At 45.1% G+C, this 16148-nt stretch overlaps 1 protein-coding gene across 6 annotated transcripts in view; it reads left to right on the forward strand.

Annotated features, from left to right (window-relative positions):
• Window positions 1-16148, forward strand: part of elovl7a (ELOVL fatty acid elongase 7a) — a 49712-nt gene that overhangs the window by 4082 nt on the left and 29482 nt on the right. For 2 of the 6 annotated variants that reach the window (XM_048535460.2, XM_048535469.2), the window contains exon 3: window positions 9318-9456. The exons of the other annotated variants lie outside the window; for them this stretch is intronic. The gene's annotated coding sequence lies outside the window, so the exon portion shown is untranslated. The remainder of the gene's footprint in view (window positions 1-9317; window positions 9457-16148) is intronic. 6 annotated transcript variants of the gene reach the window in all.

Consider the following 16148-nt stretch of genomic DNA (forward strand, 5'->3'; position numbering starts at 1 on the left):
TGCAGGTGCAGCAGATTATGAGCATGGTACAGTGATTCCAGGGATCACAGTTTGGAGCTGGACGAACATAGCAGGCCAAGCAGCATTAGAGGAGCAGGAAAGCTGATGTTTTGGGTTGGGATTCTTCTTCTGAAATGGGGGAGGGGAAGGGGTCTCTGAAATAGAGGGGGTGTGGTGACAGCATAGAACATAGAACATTACAGCACAGCACAGGCCCTTCGGCCCTTGATGTTGTGCCGACCTGTCATACCAATCTTAAGCCCATCTAACCTACACTATTCCATGTACGTCCATATGCTTGTCCAATGACGACTTAAATGTACCCAAAGTTGGCGAATCTACTACCGTTGCAGGCAAAGCGGTCCATTCCCTTACTACTCTCTGAGTAAAGAAACTACCTCTGACATCTGTCCTATATCTTCCACCCCTCAATTTAAAGCTGTGCCCCCTTGTGCTCGCCGTCACCATCCTAGGAAAAAGGCTCTCCCTATCCACCCTATCTAACTCTCTGATTATTTTATGTGTTTCAATTAAGTCACCTCTCAACCTTCTTCTCTCTAATGAAAACAGCCTCAAGTCCCTCAGCCTTTCCTCGTAAGACCTTCCCTCCATGCCAGGCAACATCCTGGTAAATCTCCTCTGCACCCTTCCACATCCTTCTTATAATGCGGTGAGCAGAACTGTACACAATACTCCAAGTGCGGCCGCACCAGAGTTTTGTACAGCTTCACCATAACCTTTTGGTTCCAGAACTCGATCCCTCTATTAATAAAAGCTAAAACACTCTATGCCTTCTTAACAGCCCTGTCAACCTGGATGGCAACTTTCAAGGATCTGTGTACATGGACACCGAGATCTCTCTGCTCATCTACACGGCTAAGAATCTTACCATTAGCCCTGTACTTTGCCTTCCGGCTACTCCTACCAAAGTGCATCACCTCACACTTGTCTGCGTTAAACTCCATTTGCCACCTCTCAGCCCAGCTCTGCAGCTCGTCTATGTCTCCCTGCAACCTACAGCATCCTTCGTGACTATCCACAGCTCCACCGACCTTAGTGTCGTCTGCAAATTTACTAACTCATCCTTCTACGCCCTCATCCAGGTCATTTATAAAAATGACGAACAGCAGTGGACCCAACACCGACCCTTGCGGTACACCACTAGCAACTGGTCTCCAGGATGAACATTTCCCATCAACTACCACCCTCTGTCTTCTTTCAGCAAGCCAATTTCCGATCCAAACTGCTATATCTCCCACAATTCCATTCCTCCGCATTTTGTACAATAGCCTATTGTGGGGAACCTTATCGAACGCCTTGCTGAAATCCATATACACCACATCAACTGGTTTACTCTCATCTACCTGTTTGGTCACCTTCTCAAAGAACTCAATAAGGTTTGTGAGGCACGACCTTCCCTTCACAAAACCGTGCTGACTATCCCTAATCAATTTATTCTCTTCTAGATGATTATAAATCCTTTCCCTTATAACCTTTTCCAACACTTTACCAACAGTTCGCAGGTAGACAGTGGAGCGGATAGGTGGGAGAGAAGACAGACAAGTCAAGGAGGCAGGGATGAGGTCGGGGGTGGGGAGATTTTGAAGCTAGTAAAGTCTGCATTGAGACCATTGGGTTGTAGGCTTCCAAGGTGGAATATGAGGTACTGTTCCTCAAGTTTCTGGGTGTCATCACTGTGACACTGGAGAAGGCCCAGGATGGACATGTCATCCAGGGAGTGGGAGGGGAACTTGAAGTGGTTCATGACTGGGAGGTGTTGTCGTTTGTCCTGAAGTGAGTGTAGGTGTCCCTCAAAGTGGGGAAACCAAGCGGAGGCTTGGATACTGATGTTGAGGAGGCCACATTAAGATCAGTGGATTCAATATACCACATTAGTGGATGTGCAGGTGAATATCTGTTTGATGTGGACGTTTTTTTTTGTTTTGGGGGCCTGGGATGGAGGTGAGGGGGGTGTGGTGTAGGGGCAGGGGTAGTAGCTGCAATTGCAGGGAAAGATGCCGGGGTTGGCGAGGCTAGTGGGGAATGTGGACAGACGAGGGAGTCGTGGAGAGAGCGGTCCCTCTGGAAGGCAGAGAAAACTGGGGAGGGAAATGTATCCTTTGTAGTGGGGTCAGATTGCAGGTGACGGAGGATGATGCGTTGAATCCGGAGGTTACCGGGGTGGTACGTGAGGACAAGGGGAATCCTGTCTTTGTTTTTATTGTGGGGAGGGAGTGTGAAGGCTCGAGTGCGGGAAATGCAAGAGATGCGGTTGAGAGCATTTATGACCGCTGAAAGGGTGGATGTTACAGTCCTGGAAATATGAGGACATCTGGGATGTTCAGGTGTGGAATGCCTCATCTTGGGAGCAGATGCGGCGGAGTTGGAGGAATTGAGTATTGGGAATTACATTCTTGCTGGAAGGTGGGTGAGAGGTGATGTAGTCCAGGTAGCTGTGGGAGTCGGCGGGCTTGAAATAGATATCAGTTTTGAGGTGATCACTAGAGAGGTCAAGGAAGGAGAGAGGAATCAGATGGTCCAAGTGAACTTGAGTTTGGGGTTGAAGGTTTTATTGAAGTTGATGAACTGTTCGAGCTCCTCGTGGGAGCTTAAGGCGGTGCCAATACAGTCATCTGTGTAGCAGAGGAAGAGGTGGGGTTTAGGGCCAGTGTAGCTAAGGAAGAGGGACTGTTCCACCTCCCAGTCACAAACCACTTCAACTCCCTGGATGACATGTCCATCCTGGGCTGCCTCCAGTGTCACAGTGATGCCACCCGGAAACTGAAGGAACAGCACGTCATATTCAACCTTGGAAGCTGACCATCCAATGGTCTTAATACAGTCTTCACTAGCTTCAAAAATCTCCTCATCCCAAGACCAGCAGCAACCCACATCCCCGCCTCATTGACCTGTCCATCTTCTCTCCCATCTATCCACTATCTACCTACTATCACTGCCTCTTCTCCCCCCCCCCCCCCGCCCACTTATTTCAGTGTCCCCTTCTCCTCCTTTATTTCTCCTGACCCAAAATGTCAGCTTTCCTGCTCCCCTGCTGCCTGGCCTGCTGTCTTCCTCCACCCCCAGTGTTGTTCAGACCCCAGCAGTGGCAGCTCTTACTATCTCACACTGATTCCTGGGATGGCAGAACTAACAGATGAAGGAAGACTGAACCAGTCAGGACTAAACTCACTGGAGTTTTTGGAAGAATGAGGGGCAATCTCATAATATTCAAATCGGACGAGATAGGTAGTTGCAGGAAGGCTGTTCCCAGTGAGAGTACCAGACCAGAGTGCCTGTTTATAGAGATAATGGGAACTGCAGATGCTGGAGAATCCAAGATAACCAAGTGTGAAGCTGGATGAATTGAGCAGACCAAGCAGCATCTCGGGAGCACAAAAGCTGACGTTACAGGCCTCGACCATTCATCAGAGAGCGGGATGGGGAGATGATTCTGAAATAAATAGGGAGAGAGGGGGAGGCAGACCGAATAGGTGGAGAGGAGAATATAGGTAGGGAGGGGATAGGTCAGTCCAGGGAGGACGGACAGGTCAAGGAGGCGGGATGAGGTATGGAGGTGCGGCTTGAGGTGGGAGGAGAGGATAGGTGAGAGGAAGATCAGATTAGGGAGGTGGGGACGAGCTGGGCTGGTTTTGGGATGCAGTGGGGGAGGGGAGATTTTGAAGCTTGTGAAGTCCATGTTGATACCGTTAGGCTGCAGGGTTCCCAAGTGGAATATGAGTTGCTGTTCATGCAACCTTCAGGTGGCATCATTGTGGCACTGCAGGAGGCCCATGATGGACATGTTGTCGAAGGAATGGGCGGGGGAGTTAAAATGGTTTGCGACTGGAAGGTGCAGTTGTTTATTGCAAACCGAGCAGAGGTGTTCTGCAAAGCGGTCTCCAAGTCTCTGCTTGGTTTCCCCAATGTAGAGGAAGCCACGCCGGGTACAGTGGATACAGTATACCACGTTGGCATCTTGGGGCCTGCAATCGGGGTGAGGGAGGAGGTATGGGGGCAAGTGTAGCATTTCCTGTGGTTTCAGGGAAAGGTGCCAGGTGTGGTGGGGTTGGAGGGGAGTGTGGAGCGAACAAGGGAGTCACGGAGAGTGGTCTCTCCGGAAGGCAGACAAGGGTGGGGATGGAAAGATTTCTTGGGTGGTGGGGTCGGATTGTAGATGGCGGAAGTGTCGGAGGATGATGCGTTGTATCCGGAGGTTGGTGGGGTGGTATGTGAGGACGAGGGGGATTCTCTTAGGGCAGTGAGGGATGTGTTGCGGGAAATGCGGGAGACGCGGTCAAGGACGGAGGAAGAAGTGGGGCTTGGGGCCAAACTGGCCGAACTTGTCCTGCCCTCAACAGCTTCTCTTTTGATTCCTCCCACTTCCTACAGACAAAGTGGGTGGTCATGGGTACCCGCATGGGCCCAAGCTATGCCTGCCTCTTTGTAGGTTACATGGAACAGTCCCTCTTCCGCAGCTACACTGGCCCCAAACCCCACCTCTTCCTCCGTTACATTGACGACTGTATCGGCGCCGCCCCTTGCTCCCAAGAGGAGCTCGTACAGTTCATCCATTTCACCAACACATTCCACCCCAACCTCAAGTTCAGCTTGGCCATCTCCAACACATCCCTCACCTTCCTGGACACCTCTGCCTCCATCTCACGCAACCAGCTAGAAACTGATGTCCATTCCCAGCCCACCGACTCCCACAGCTACCTAGAATACACCACCTCGCACCCATCCTTCTGCAAAAATTCCATCCCCTATTCCCAATTCCTTCGCCTTCGCCTCCGCCTCATCTGCTCCCAGGATGAGGCATTCCACTCCCGCACATCCCAGATGTCCCCGTTTTTCAGGGACCCCCCCCCCCGCCACCGCAGTGGTCGAGAACGAGCAGGAAGTGCTACAGTTGCCCCCACACCACCTCCCTCACCCCCACCACAGGCCCCAAGATGACTTGCCACATCAAGCAGATGTTCACTTGTACATCTGCTAATGTGGTATACTGTATCCACTGTACCCGGTGTGGCCTCCTCTACATTGGAGGCTTGGGGACCGCTTTGCAGAACACCTCCCAGTCGTGAACCATTTTAACTCTTCCCCCCCCCCCCCCTCCTATTTCTTAGACAACATGTCCATCATGGGCCTCCTGCAGTGCCACAATGATGCCACCCAAAGTTTGCAGGAACAGCAACTCGTATTCCGCTTGGGAACCCTGCAGCCCAGTGGCATCAATGTGTACTTCACGAGCTTCAAAATCTCTTTATCCCCCACCCCCCTGCATCCCAAAACCAGCCCAGGTCGTCCCCCTCCACCCACTGCATCCCAAAACCAGCCGAATTCGTCCCCACCTCACTAACCTGTTCTTCCTCTCAACTATCCCCTCCTCCCACCTCAAGCCGTACCTCTATTTCCTACCTACTAACCTCATCCCACCTCCTTGACCTGTCCGTCCTCCCTGGACTGACCTATCCCCTCCCTACCTCCCCACCTATCCTCTCCCCTCCACCTATCTTCTGTTCTATCCATCTTCGGTCCGCCTCCCCCACTCTCCCTATTTATTTCAGAACCCTCTCCCCATCCCGCTCTGAAGGGTCCAGACCCGAAACGTCAGCTTTTGTGCTCCTGAGATGCTGCTTGGCCTGCTGTGTTCATCCAGCTCCACACTTTGTTGCCTGTTTATAGATATGGGACAAACTATTTCGTACTGAAATGAGCAGAAGTTTCTTCAATGAGCGAGTGCTATGGAATTTCACTAATACAAAAGCAGTTAAGGCCAACACATTGATTTCAAGGAGGAATTAGATATAGCACTTGGAATTTAAGGAATCCAAGGATATATGGGGAAAAAATAGGGAACAGGGTATTGAGCTGGATGACCAACCTTGATAAAAATGAATGGTGGAGTAGGCTCAGAGGGCTGAATGGCCTCCTCCTGTTTTTAAGTTTTGTTCATTTTCTTGCATTTTAACTTCTGACTACCTTTTTTAGCACTGTAATGGTAACACAGTGCATTTTGTCTGCTCTTTGCTTCATCATCTATTCCAAAAGTCAATGAATCATTTCTCAATTAAAAGCACAGCACTGTTTAATTCCTGAAGTCTGAAATGAAAGCCCAGCTCAGCAGGTCTGACGATATCTCCGGTCCAATTCGACACCTGTTCAGAGTGCATGTTTAGAAGACTATTGATAGGATTGAGGCACTGTCAACACTAAGATTTATTAATTGAAAGGGGACTGCAAAGTGCCATTAACATCAAGATCTAAAGGAAACGCCCATTTTTGTTGTGGGAGAATCAGGCCTGTTATCTCCCGATGAGTAGTGTAACTTCATCTGTGTCTTTTCTTTCCAAATTCTTTCCTAACATGAAATCCATGATTTTTGTTCCCCCACCCCCACCAGCATTCCATTTTTCTGTTAGATTCTTTTCAGATCCAGCCTTCAAAGTCCCAGAATTACCTCCCATTGTCCACTCCAGTAAATGTAAGGGAGCTGTGTTAAATACTATTTTAAAATTGTGGATGATCAGCCATGATCATAATGAATGGTGGTGCTGGCTCCCCTTGTCAGAGTGTCTATGACCAGAGGGTGTAATCTTAGATTAATGTATTTCACGTTTAAGACTGAGGTGAGGAGGAATTTCTTCTCTCAAATGGTATTGAATCTGTGGAATCTTTTACCACAGAGGGCTATTGAGGTCAGGACATTGAGTATATTCAAGGCTATTTTTAATCAGGAAGGGGATAAAGGGTAAAGACAGAACAATGTAGTTGAGGATTAGCAGAGCAGCCTTGATCTCGTTGAATGGCAGAGTAGCCTCAGTGGGCTGAATGGTCTACTCTGCTCTTATGTCAATACAATAAGAACATAAGCAATAGCAGCCTCATCAATCCTTGCGGGTCCCTCATCAACTCAGCAAAAGAACATGAAATGTCCAGGAAAGATTTGTAGACAAATGGATATCTTCAACAAAGTGAGTCACTAAAGGTATTTGCTAAAATACCATATAACAGGGTTATCAGCAAAGTTATTTCCAAGAGCAAAGGGAAGATTACATCATAAACAGCCCAAGCAGCATCTTAGGAGCACAAAAGCTTGTGTGTTCTTAAATGCTCCGACACTTCCACCATCTACAATCCGACCCCACCACCCAAGACATTTTTCCATCCCCACCTCTGTCTGTGTTCATCTAGCTCCACGCTTTGTTATCTGGGATTCTCCAGCATCTGCAGTTCCCATTATCTCTGATACAATTTTAACAGCACTGCTCGAGTGTTGTCTTTTGGCCGAGATGCTAAATTTGAGGCTCTATCTGTCTGCTTGTGTGAATGCCCAAGATTCTTTGGCTATTGTCTCAAAGAATAACAGGCAGTTACCCTGGACAACGTTTCTCTCTCAATCAACATGGTATTTACCTAGCCATGAAGGCCTGACGTCTGAGTGCTAAATAGCCAATGATCTACCTCTATACGATACAAAGTTACACTGTAGGAAACATAAGAGCCAACTTGCTCACAGAAAAGTTTCACTCATTACAGGTTGGTTTTTATGTTCTGACGTCAGTCCTTCATGGCTCGGTAAATACCATGTTTGTATTTTTATTTTATGTGCAGTTCGAGGACCCGCATTGTTCCCTGAGTGATCCTGATATAAGCTTTTCTCCAATGTTATCAGTACTGATGAGTGCTAGCAGCATCAGCAGAGAAAGAGAAACAGTTTAGTACTTCAAGTCTGATATGACTTCTTCACCTCTCTCTCTATTGTCAGCAAGAGTCATTGGACTCCAGTTTAACTCTTTCTCTTTCGACAGATGTTGCCAGACCCATTGACTTTTCCTGCCCTTAATACAGATGCTGTCAAGCGGAAATAAAAAATAGTATCTTATTTTTATCAAATTACTCTTGTTCCCATGTTGATATGTTCTCTCAGGTGCCATATGCCCAAATTTCATGACTGTCACCAATGACAAGAGGATATTGGAATTTCAGAAAATGCTCCGACACTTCCGCCATCTACAATCCGACCCCACCACCCAAGACATTTTTCCATCCCCACCCCTGTCTGCTTTCCGGAGAGACCACTCTCCGTGACTCCCTTGTTCGCTCCAAACTGCCCTCCAACCCCACCACACCCGGCACCTTCCCCTGCAACCGCAGGAAATGCTACACTTGTCCCCATACCTCCTCCCTCACCCCTATCCCAGGCCCCAAGATGACTTTCCACATTAAGCAGAGGTTCACCTGCACATCTGCCAATGTGGTACACTGCATCCACTGTACCCGTGTGGCATCCTCTACATTGGGGAAACCAAGCGGAGGCTTGGGGACCGCTTTGCAGAACACCTCCGCTTGGTTCGCAACAAACAACTGCACCTCCCAGTCTCAAACCATTTCCACTCCCCCTCCCGTTCTTTAGATGACACGTCCATCATGGGCCTCCTGCAGTGCCATAGCGATGCCACCCGAAGGTTGCAGGAACAGCAACTCATATTCCGCTTGGGAACCCTGCAGCCCAATGGTATCAATGTGGACTTCACCAGCTTCAAAATCTCCCCTTCCCCCACCGCATTCCAAAACCAGCCCAGTCCGCCCTCTTCCCCCCCACTGCACCACACAACAAGCCCAGCTCTTCCCCTCCACCCACTGCATCCCAAAACCAGTCCAACCTGTCTCTGCCTCCCTAACCTGTTCTTCCTCTCACCCATCCCTTCCTCCCACCCCAAGCTGCACCTCCATCTCCTACCTACTTACCTCATCCCACTTCCTTGACCTGTCCGTCTTCCCTGGACTGACCTATCCCCTCCCCACCTATACTCTCCTCTCCACCTATCTTCTTTTCTCTCCACCTACGGTCCGCCTCCCCCTCTCTCCCTATTTATTCCAGAACCCTCACCCTATCCCCCTCTCTGATGAAGGGTCTAGGCCCGAAACGTCAGCTTTTGTGCTCCTGAGATGCTGCTTGGCCTGCTGTGTTCATCCAGCCTCACATTTCATTATCATGCTCTAAAGTGCTTCTTCCTTTACAAATTTGGCTACATTTTGGAAACGTTTACATTAACTGAGAACAACTTGTCATTGACAGTTTGCCCTCTAAAGCCTATATTCTAAATCATTTGTAATTTTACCGTTTAATTATGGATTCAGTTTTTCACTAAATTTCTTAGCTTAAATAATGTATGGTTTGAATGTTAACAAGTAGCATTATCATTACGCCATTCAGCAGTTCATGGTGTAGTAACCTATCCACTGAGTTTTACTTTTAAGAACTGATTACTGTTCTTCAGTTACATCTTGGCATATCCTCCCGTTTCCCTTAGTCTGTTGAAACGGCTCCTATACCAGGTGGACTCCCTGGTTCAAGAAAGCAGCTCCCCTTTCCAACCACCATGTGGAGAGGAATGAGTGGTACCTGTATCCAGTTAGTCTTGCCAGCAATATTCACGTTCTGTTTTAAAAGTAAGTTTTTAAATATTGACCCTCTAGAAATGCATTTTTCATCAAGTTATGTTTTGGAGTGTTATATTATTTCCAATATACTAGTTGTTCATGTTAATAATTGAATATTGGCATGTTAATGCTGTAATTATTGAGAAATTGCTGATACACAATGTAATGACAGAATGGAGCTAATTCCACTCAAGGAACTCTCCTGGAAATTTTGAGAGTAGGCAAACAAGATCAAGCTGTTATTCGAACAATAGTTCTCGTTTGACACTTGTTTATTAGCTTGGTTACCATAGTGGCTTTGACAGGCTCCATAGACTTGTGGATTAGTGGTATTATTGAATTGTTTAGACAACGTGGTTTATACTCAATTAATCAATTAATCTATTTTATAATTTGACTGAAAGCATAATTTCATTGGAGTACACTTTTAGTGTCTGAATATCCTGTTATTTGCATATGTTTAAGTGGAGAGAAAGAGGTGGATGCATTATTCAATTGAGCTTTACTTGCCCTTCTTTTTCCTCATCCTGGAACTCAGTTGCAGGATCCCTGCTACTTTGGTTAAGAACAGTTAATGCTGTGAAGAGGATTATGTACTGTTGTTTTAACTATGTTTTATGAATTGGGCAAGAATCTATATGAATGCTTTTGTTTCCTGGCAACACAAATATGTAAGGTGACTATGCCAACCAACTACCAGACTTTATTATCCTGTACAGATTGTTGTGAAGTGTCTCTTTCTGATCAAAACAGATGCCAAGTACTAATGTGGACCTGTTTTGTGGATAATTCAGTGAAATCCTCTCTAAGCTTTGCTTTGATTTCGATTTAGCAGTTGTGGATTTTCATTTTGAATGAAATTGCAAGCAGTGATTTGACATCAATTCACCAATTCAAGTGACTCTGTACTGACTCTTTCAAGTGTGCTGTTGATGTTAAGAATATGTAATTTGAATTCCCTGGAAGGAATGAGAGTTGCTAATTTAGGCTTCAAAGTTGAACTTGGAATTTTAACTTGCAGATTTATTATTAGAAGTTCAATAAGGTGTAATAGAGTGGAGGGCTGAGGGAGTTTGAGTTGCTCAGGGTCTGAGAGGTCCAATTTTATTTTCAAATTTTTAGCATTTTGAGCATAATGTGAATTTGAATGTGTGTGTTGTGAAGGTCTTGTTATTCAGATTGATCAATACATTAGATTTCAACATTTGAGGATCTGTATTTGCAGCATGTCAAAAATAATTCAGTACAAAGTGAAATGCTGTGAATGCTGGAAATCTGAAATAAAAGTGCCAAGCATGAAATGCTACATCGATCAAGCACCATCTGAACATGAAGGCCTGATCCCTGCAAGTGCTTTAGACCTTTGTCATCGCACCATGAACCTTTTTATAAAATTAACTTTCTGCCTTCCATCCTGAGAGACTTTTTTCATTTGTTCGGTTTCGTACATTTCCACACTTCACTTACTCAAAATCTATTATTTTCCTTAACATTTCTCTTTTCAGATCAAAGGTCGCTCAACTGAATCATTTAACTCTTTTTCTCTCCACAGATGGTGCTTGCATGCATTTTTCTATCCCTTTTGGAAAGGAAATGGGTACTTAGCACTTAATATTTAAAAGTGGAATGATAGGTAGGCAACTTGAATGTTTCCAGACTGGGTTCTTGGAACTTTCTGGATCCTGTGTCAATGTGATTTAAGGATGTTTTAGAGTCATGTAGCACCAAAACAACCATGGTCATGACGTCTCCGTCTCCGTCTTTATTGACCCTTCAACTCAAGAGTACAGCTGCTTTCCATCCAACCTGTCTATGCCTCTCATCACCACTTAACTGTTAGGCTACAGGAAGAAACTTGATATATAATCTGGAGTAGAATTCCATTGGGTGGTTGGTATCAGTTCTTCCCTCCATGAAACCTTTAGGAAACTGCTGTGAGGATCCAGATTCCAGACATTTCGGTTTTCATCTCTTTTGTGATGTAGAAGAGGTGACACTGATTCAGCAAGCATTCCTATGACTCCCCAATTGACCCTCTAGCATGAGAAGTGCTTCTATTCCACTTGAGTAGCTCAATCGGTAAATAACAGGACTCTTAAACACCAAGTTATTTCAAGTTCTTCCGTGGCTAATTTCCTTTTTGTACCATGCTTTGCAAATGCAATACGCAATCAACTCAAATTCATGGAAGCTGGAATATAAGGATACCGGGGCTTGCAGTGATTTAGGAAGCTTGCTGCACAGCAAGTGTACACAAGACAGCTGTGACTTGCACAAGCTTGATGTTGACATTCACTGTACAAGCAACTAGAATAATTGATACTGACTCAATTGACAAGGCTAATTAGTCCTTCTGTCTCATGAAAAGAATATGGAGACTGTCATGAACATGGTGTAGGTTTTATAATGAGCAACCATCTACCATCAAGTGAATTACCAGAGTTGAATACAGGGTGCCTCATTACCCTGCAGCTATCGTTTGGAATTGAAATCAACTTAGAACGTAACCAATGTATACTGGCTTCTTAGAGCATTCCTATGACTCCCCAGTTGGCACTCTAGCATGAGGAAAAATAAGTTTCATACCTTTTTATTGCTTCTTTTAACATTCTAGATTGAGTATCAGTAACAGACCTTTTCAAAAGGAGGCCAGATTTTTGGCCAGCACATAGATTAGTAACTGTGGAATAAACATACGTGAATAGCTAATGTGGCTAAGGTTCTCTTTGTAAAAGTCTATTCATTTCAGTGGGCCTCTTTTAATCAAGGTAGTTAAGTAGGTACCATCATGAATGGTTGTGCATGCACACTTGCTCCATACAGCGGTTGCCAGTGCATGTGCAATTGCTCCTAATCAGTGACAGAAGCTTGCGTCTGTCAAAGGCTGTGCAGTCTGTCATTACCCTGAACTGCAATGAAACCATTTCCCTGAGGATTCCATTGTTAAACCTCAGACTTGTGTCTTACCAGTGCAACCACCTGAGTGGCCTCGGAGGGAATTCCACTGCAACAATTTTGACTGGAACACATTGAAAAATATAATTTGCTGGCAGACCTTCATCGCAAATTCCAATTGGATGGGATCGCAACCTCTGTGATTTGAATGCTGCATACTCTGGCTCGGTGCAGGAGGCTTCAATTCCACTTGAGTATCTCAGTTGACTAAAAAGCAGCAGGACTCCGAAACACTACGTTTTTTTTTTTCAAGTTCTCCCGTAGCCAGTTTTCCTAATATGTAAATCAAGATATGTTTTTGGTAAAAGTCAACATTAATTATCAATCCTGCACATTGGGATCTCACTGAATTTTTCTGTCATACTTCAACCAATTCAATTAACTATAATTTAGTGGAGAGTTGTTGAATGATAGGTGAGCTATACACACAAACTTGCAGTTGGTCTTTATAAAAAAAAGGCATAAAAATGCTTAGTGAAGTTTATTGGTCCGTGGCAAGGCAACTTATTTTGATGCGGCTAGCTGACGCTCGCCCACGAGCACTGCAACAGAGCATGTGCAAGAAAGGACTTTTTGTTCCCCTACTCTGCATCCACCATCCACCATCCCCCACCCCTAACATGTCATGGTGCAAATCCTTGGACCTTAGGTGAGAAAATTACACCTTTAATCTGCAGCCATAACATAACTTCACACCATGTTCTGGGAGCAACAGGTTGGATTTTGTGCGCATGATGGCATTGTGTACAAGCTGTAAACCTGTACCTTTCTCATCAACTTGAATTGATTCACCCATGCTTGTTCTCATAGCTGCTGTAAAGAGGTTATTCTTCAGGCATTGAAAGCTGAAAGTAGCCTGGTACAAACTAGTCGTGTCCAAATCCTGCTTTGCTAAAACTAAATTGTTGTGAAGACAACGAAGCAAGCCTGAAATAGTTTGCTGCAACGTTGGCATTTGCTGATAAATTGCATCAAATCCATTTTTAATCAGTGATTAGTTTTCTCATGCCTAAGGCTTGACTAATATTCGAAAACTGTGCAGTCATGACTGTTGCCAAATGTTTGCATCGACTTAATGAGTGAAATTGTCCTTTCTGGCTGCTCACAGTTTAAAAATAGGATTGTTTAGATACAGTTGTATAGTGATAGTGAGGCAATATCTGGAGTACAGTACACAACTTACCTCTTTTTCAGTGAAAAAGAGAATACCCATATGTTGGGGGGGTGTTGAGATGATTCACTCAGTTGGTAGCTGAAATAGGAAGAGGGGTGTCGAGTGTGAAGTTACCTTAAAGGTTGGTCAAGCTGTGACTGAATCAAGAGGTGATCTTATTGATATGTCACTCGAGACTACAGGGTGGATCCCAGGATGGAAGGTATATTTCCTGTTGGAGGGATGAGAAGTCAAGGACACAATTTTATAAAAAGCAGTGTCTCGTCCAAAGTGTGAAGCCATTAACTTGGAGATAACAAAATTGCATTAGAATTTCAAGGGTGAGACTAGGAACTATGGAGGAAGGAACAATTTGCATCCAAGTACACACCAACACGAAGCAGGGACCGGAACTGCAGAAGAGGTCCAAGAATGTTGGCCTTGATTCCCATTTGATTGGGAGAGGTTTGGAATACAAGTTGGCAAAATGCCTGGACGTCAGTGGTGAGTGGTGTTCCACAGGGCTCTGTCCTTGGGCCTCTACTGTTTGTAACTTTTATTAATGACTTTGATGAGGGGACTGAGGGATGGGTCAGCAAGTTTGCAGACGATACAAAGGTTGGAGGTGTCGTTGACAGTATAGAGGGCTGTTGTAGGCTGCAGTGGGACATTGACAGGATGCAGAGATGGGCTGAGAGGTGGCAGATGGAGTTCAACCTGGATAAATGCGAGGTGATGCATTTTGGAAGGTCGAATTTGAAAGCTGAGTACAGGATTAAGGATAGGATTCTTGGCAGCGTGGAGGAACAGAGGGATCTTGGTGTGCAGATACATAGATCCCTTAAAATGGCCACCCAAGTGGACAGGGTTGTTAAGAAAGCATATGGTGTTTTAGCTTTCGTTTAACAGGGGGATTGAGTTTAAGAGTCGTGAGATCTTGTTGCAGCTCTATAAAACTTTGGTTAGGCCGCCCTTGGAATACTGCATCCAGTTCTGGTCGCCCTATTATAGGAAAGATGTGGATGCTTTGGAGAGGGTTCAGAGCAGGTTTACCAGGATGCTGCCTGGACTGGAGGGGTTATCTTATGAAGAGAGGTTGACTGAGCTTGGACTTTTTTCATTGGAGAAAAGGAGGAGGAGAGGGGACCTAATTGAGGTATACAAGATAATGAGAGGCATAGATAGAGTTGATAGCCAGAGACTATTTCCCAGGGCAGAAACGGCTAACACGAGGGTTCATAGTTTTAAGCTGGTTGGAGGAAAGTATAGAGGGGATGTCAGAGGCGGGTTCTTTACGCAGAGAGTTGTGAGAGCATGGAATGCGTTGCCAGCAGCAGTTGTGGAAGCAAGGTCATTGGGGTCATTTAAGAGACTGCTGGACATGCATATGGTCACAGAAATTTGAGGGTGCATACATGAGGATCAATGGTCGGCACAACATTGTGGGCTGAAGGGCCTGTTCTGTGCTGTACTGTTCTATGTTCTATGTTCTAAAATGCTTCAGATGTGTATAGCCTTGATCAGAACCCAAGAAGGGTTCTGTATTGAGTTTTCAGATAGGACACATTGGTATTAGAGGGTTGCAAGCAGATTACTCCATGACACATTGAGTACCTTCCTTCTTTAACTGGTATTATCCAATCATTGGTACATGGAAGCCTGCAGTCAGGTAATTTTAGGGTTAGAACAGTAACTACCTGGAGAGGATTGGATCTAGGTTAAAAGTAATGTAACTATTCCTGTCAGAGGATTAGAAACTGAAGCACCTATAATAATAAAATACATGGGTTTATCCCAATAATTTACTGCTCGAGCTTGTTGCCTCATGCTCTCCATCAAAGCCTAATGTGGCAAGCACATGGGAGAAGTATGAAGTCTGACAAATAGTCTGATTTTAGGTTGCCTGACGGAGCTCAGCCAAACATGAAGAAACATTTTATTTTAAAGGATGGACTCTGGCAAAAATCTTGTTTTCTGCAGCTCTCAAACCTGTTTGTCTCAGTTGTTTTCCTGGAGGAATGTGGGATGAATTGCAGTTCCCAAAAACATCCTCCCATTTGGTTATGATCACCCCAGTGTAAATGGCCCTGACACAGCCATTCTCCTGCTCCCTGTGTGTGTATGTGGAATGTGAAGCATTTTACTGTAGCCTGCTTCATACTTCAAACAGGTTTTTCTGCAAACTTGAGTAAATTGATTAGTATGTATGCTATGTCTTGTGTTCACTTCTATGCAAATTTAGAAGCATTTACTTTTTGATTAGAACAATTAAAATTTCTCATTGGAATGAGCCATTGAACAAAGCATTCTAAATGCTTTAACCCTCCATAACCACCCTCTGTATCCCAGACTGATTGCATCACTTAACCCCAACTGGAGCAAGTCAATGGATAGGAATGAAATACAGTGGTGTAGTGACAATGATAAGAGTAGAAACTGAAACTGCATGTAATTCCCACTGAGACGAGGATTGAACTCCACTCGTCTCATAACCTTTCTCCAGTATCACTCATTCTTAACTGAGTACCTTTCATCAGAATACCCACCGAGGTGAAATATTCTTTCTCAATATTGACTCCCAATAATAATGTTA

Source organism: Stegostoma tigrinum, chromosome 1, assembly GCF_030684315.1.
Source record: "Stegostoma tigrinum isolate sSteTig4 chromosome 1, sSteTig4.hap1, whole genome shotgun sequence".
Lineage (NCBI taxonomy): Eukaryota > Metazoa > Chordata > Chondrichthyes > Orectolobiformes > Stegostomatidae > Stegostoma > Stegostoma tigrinum.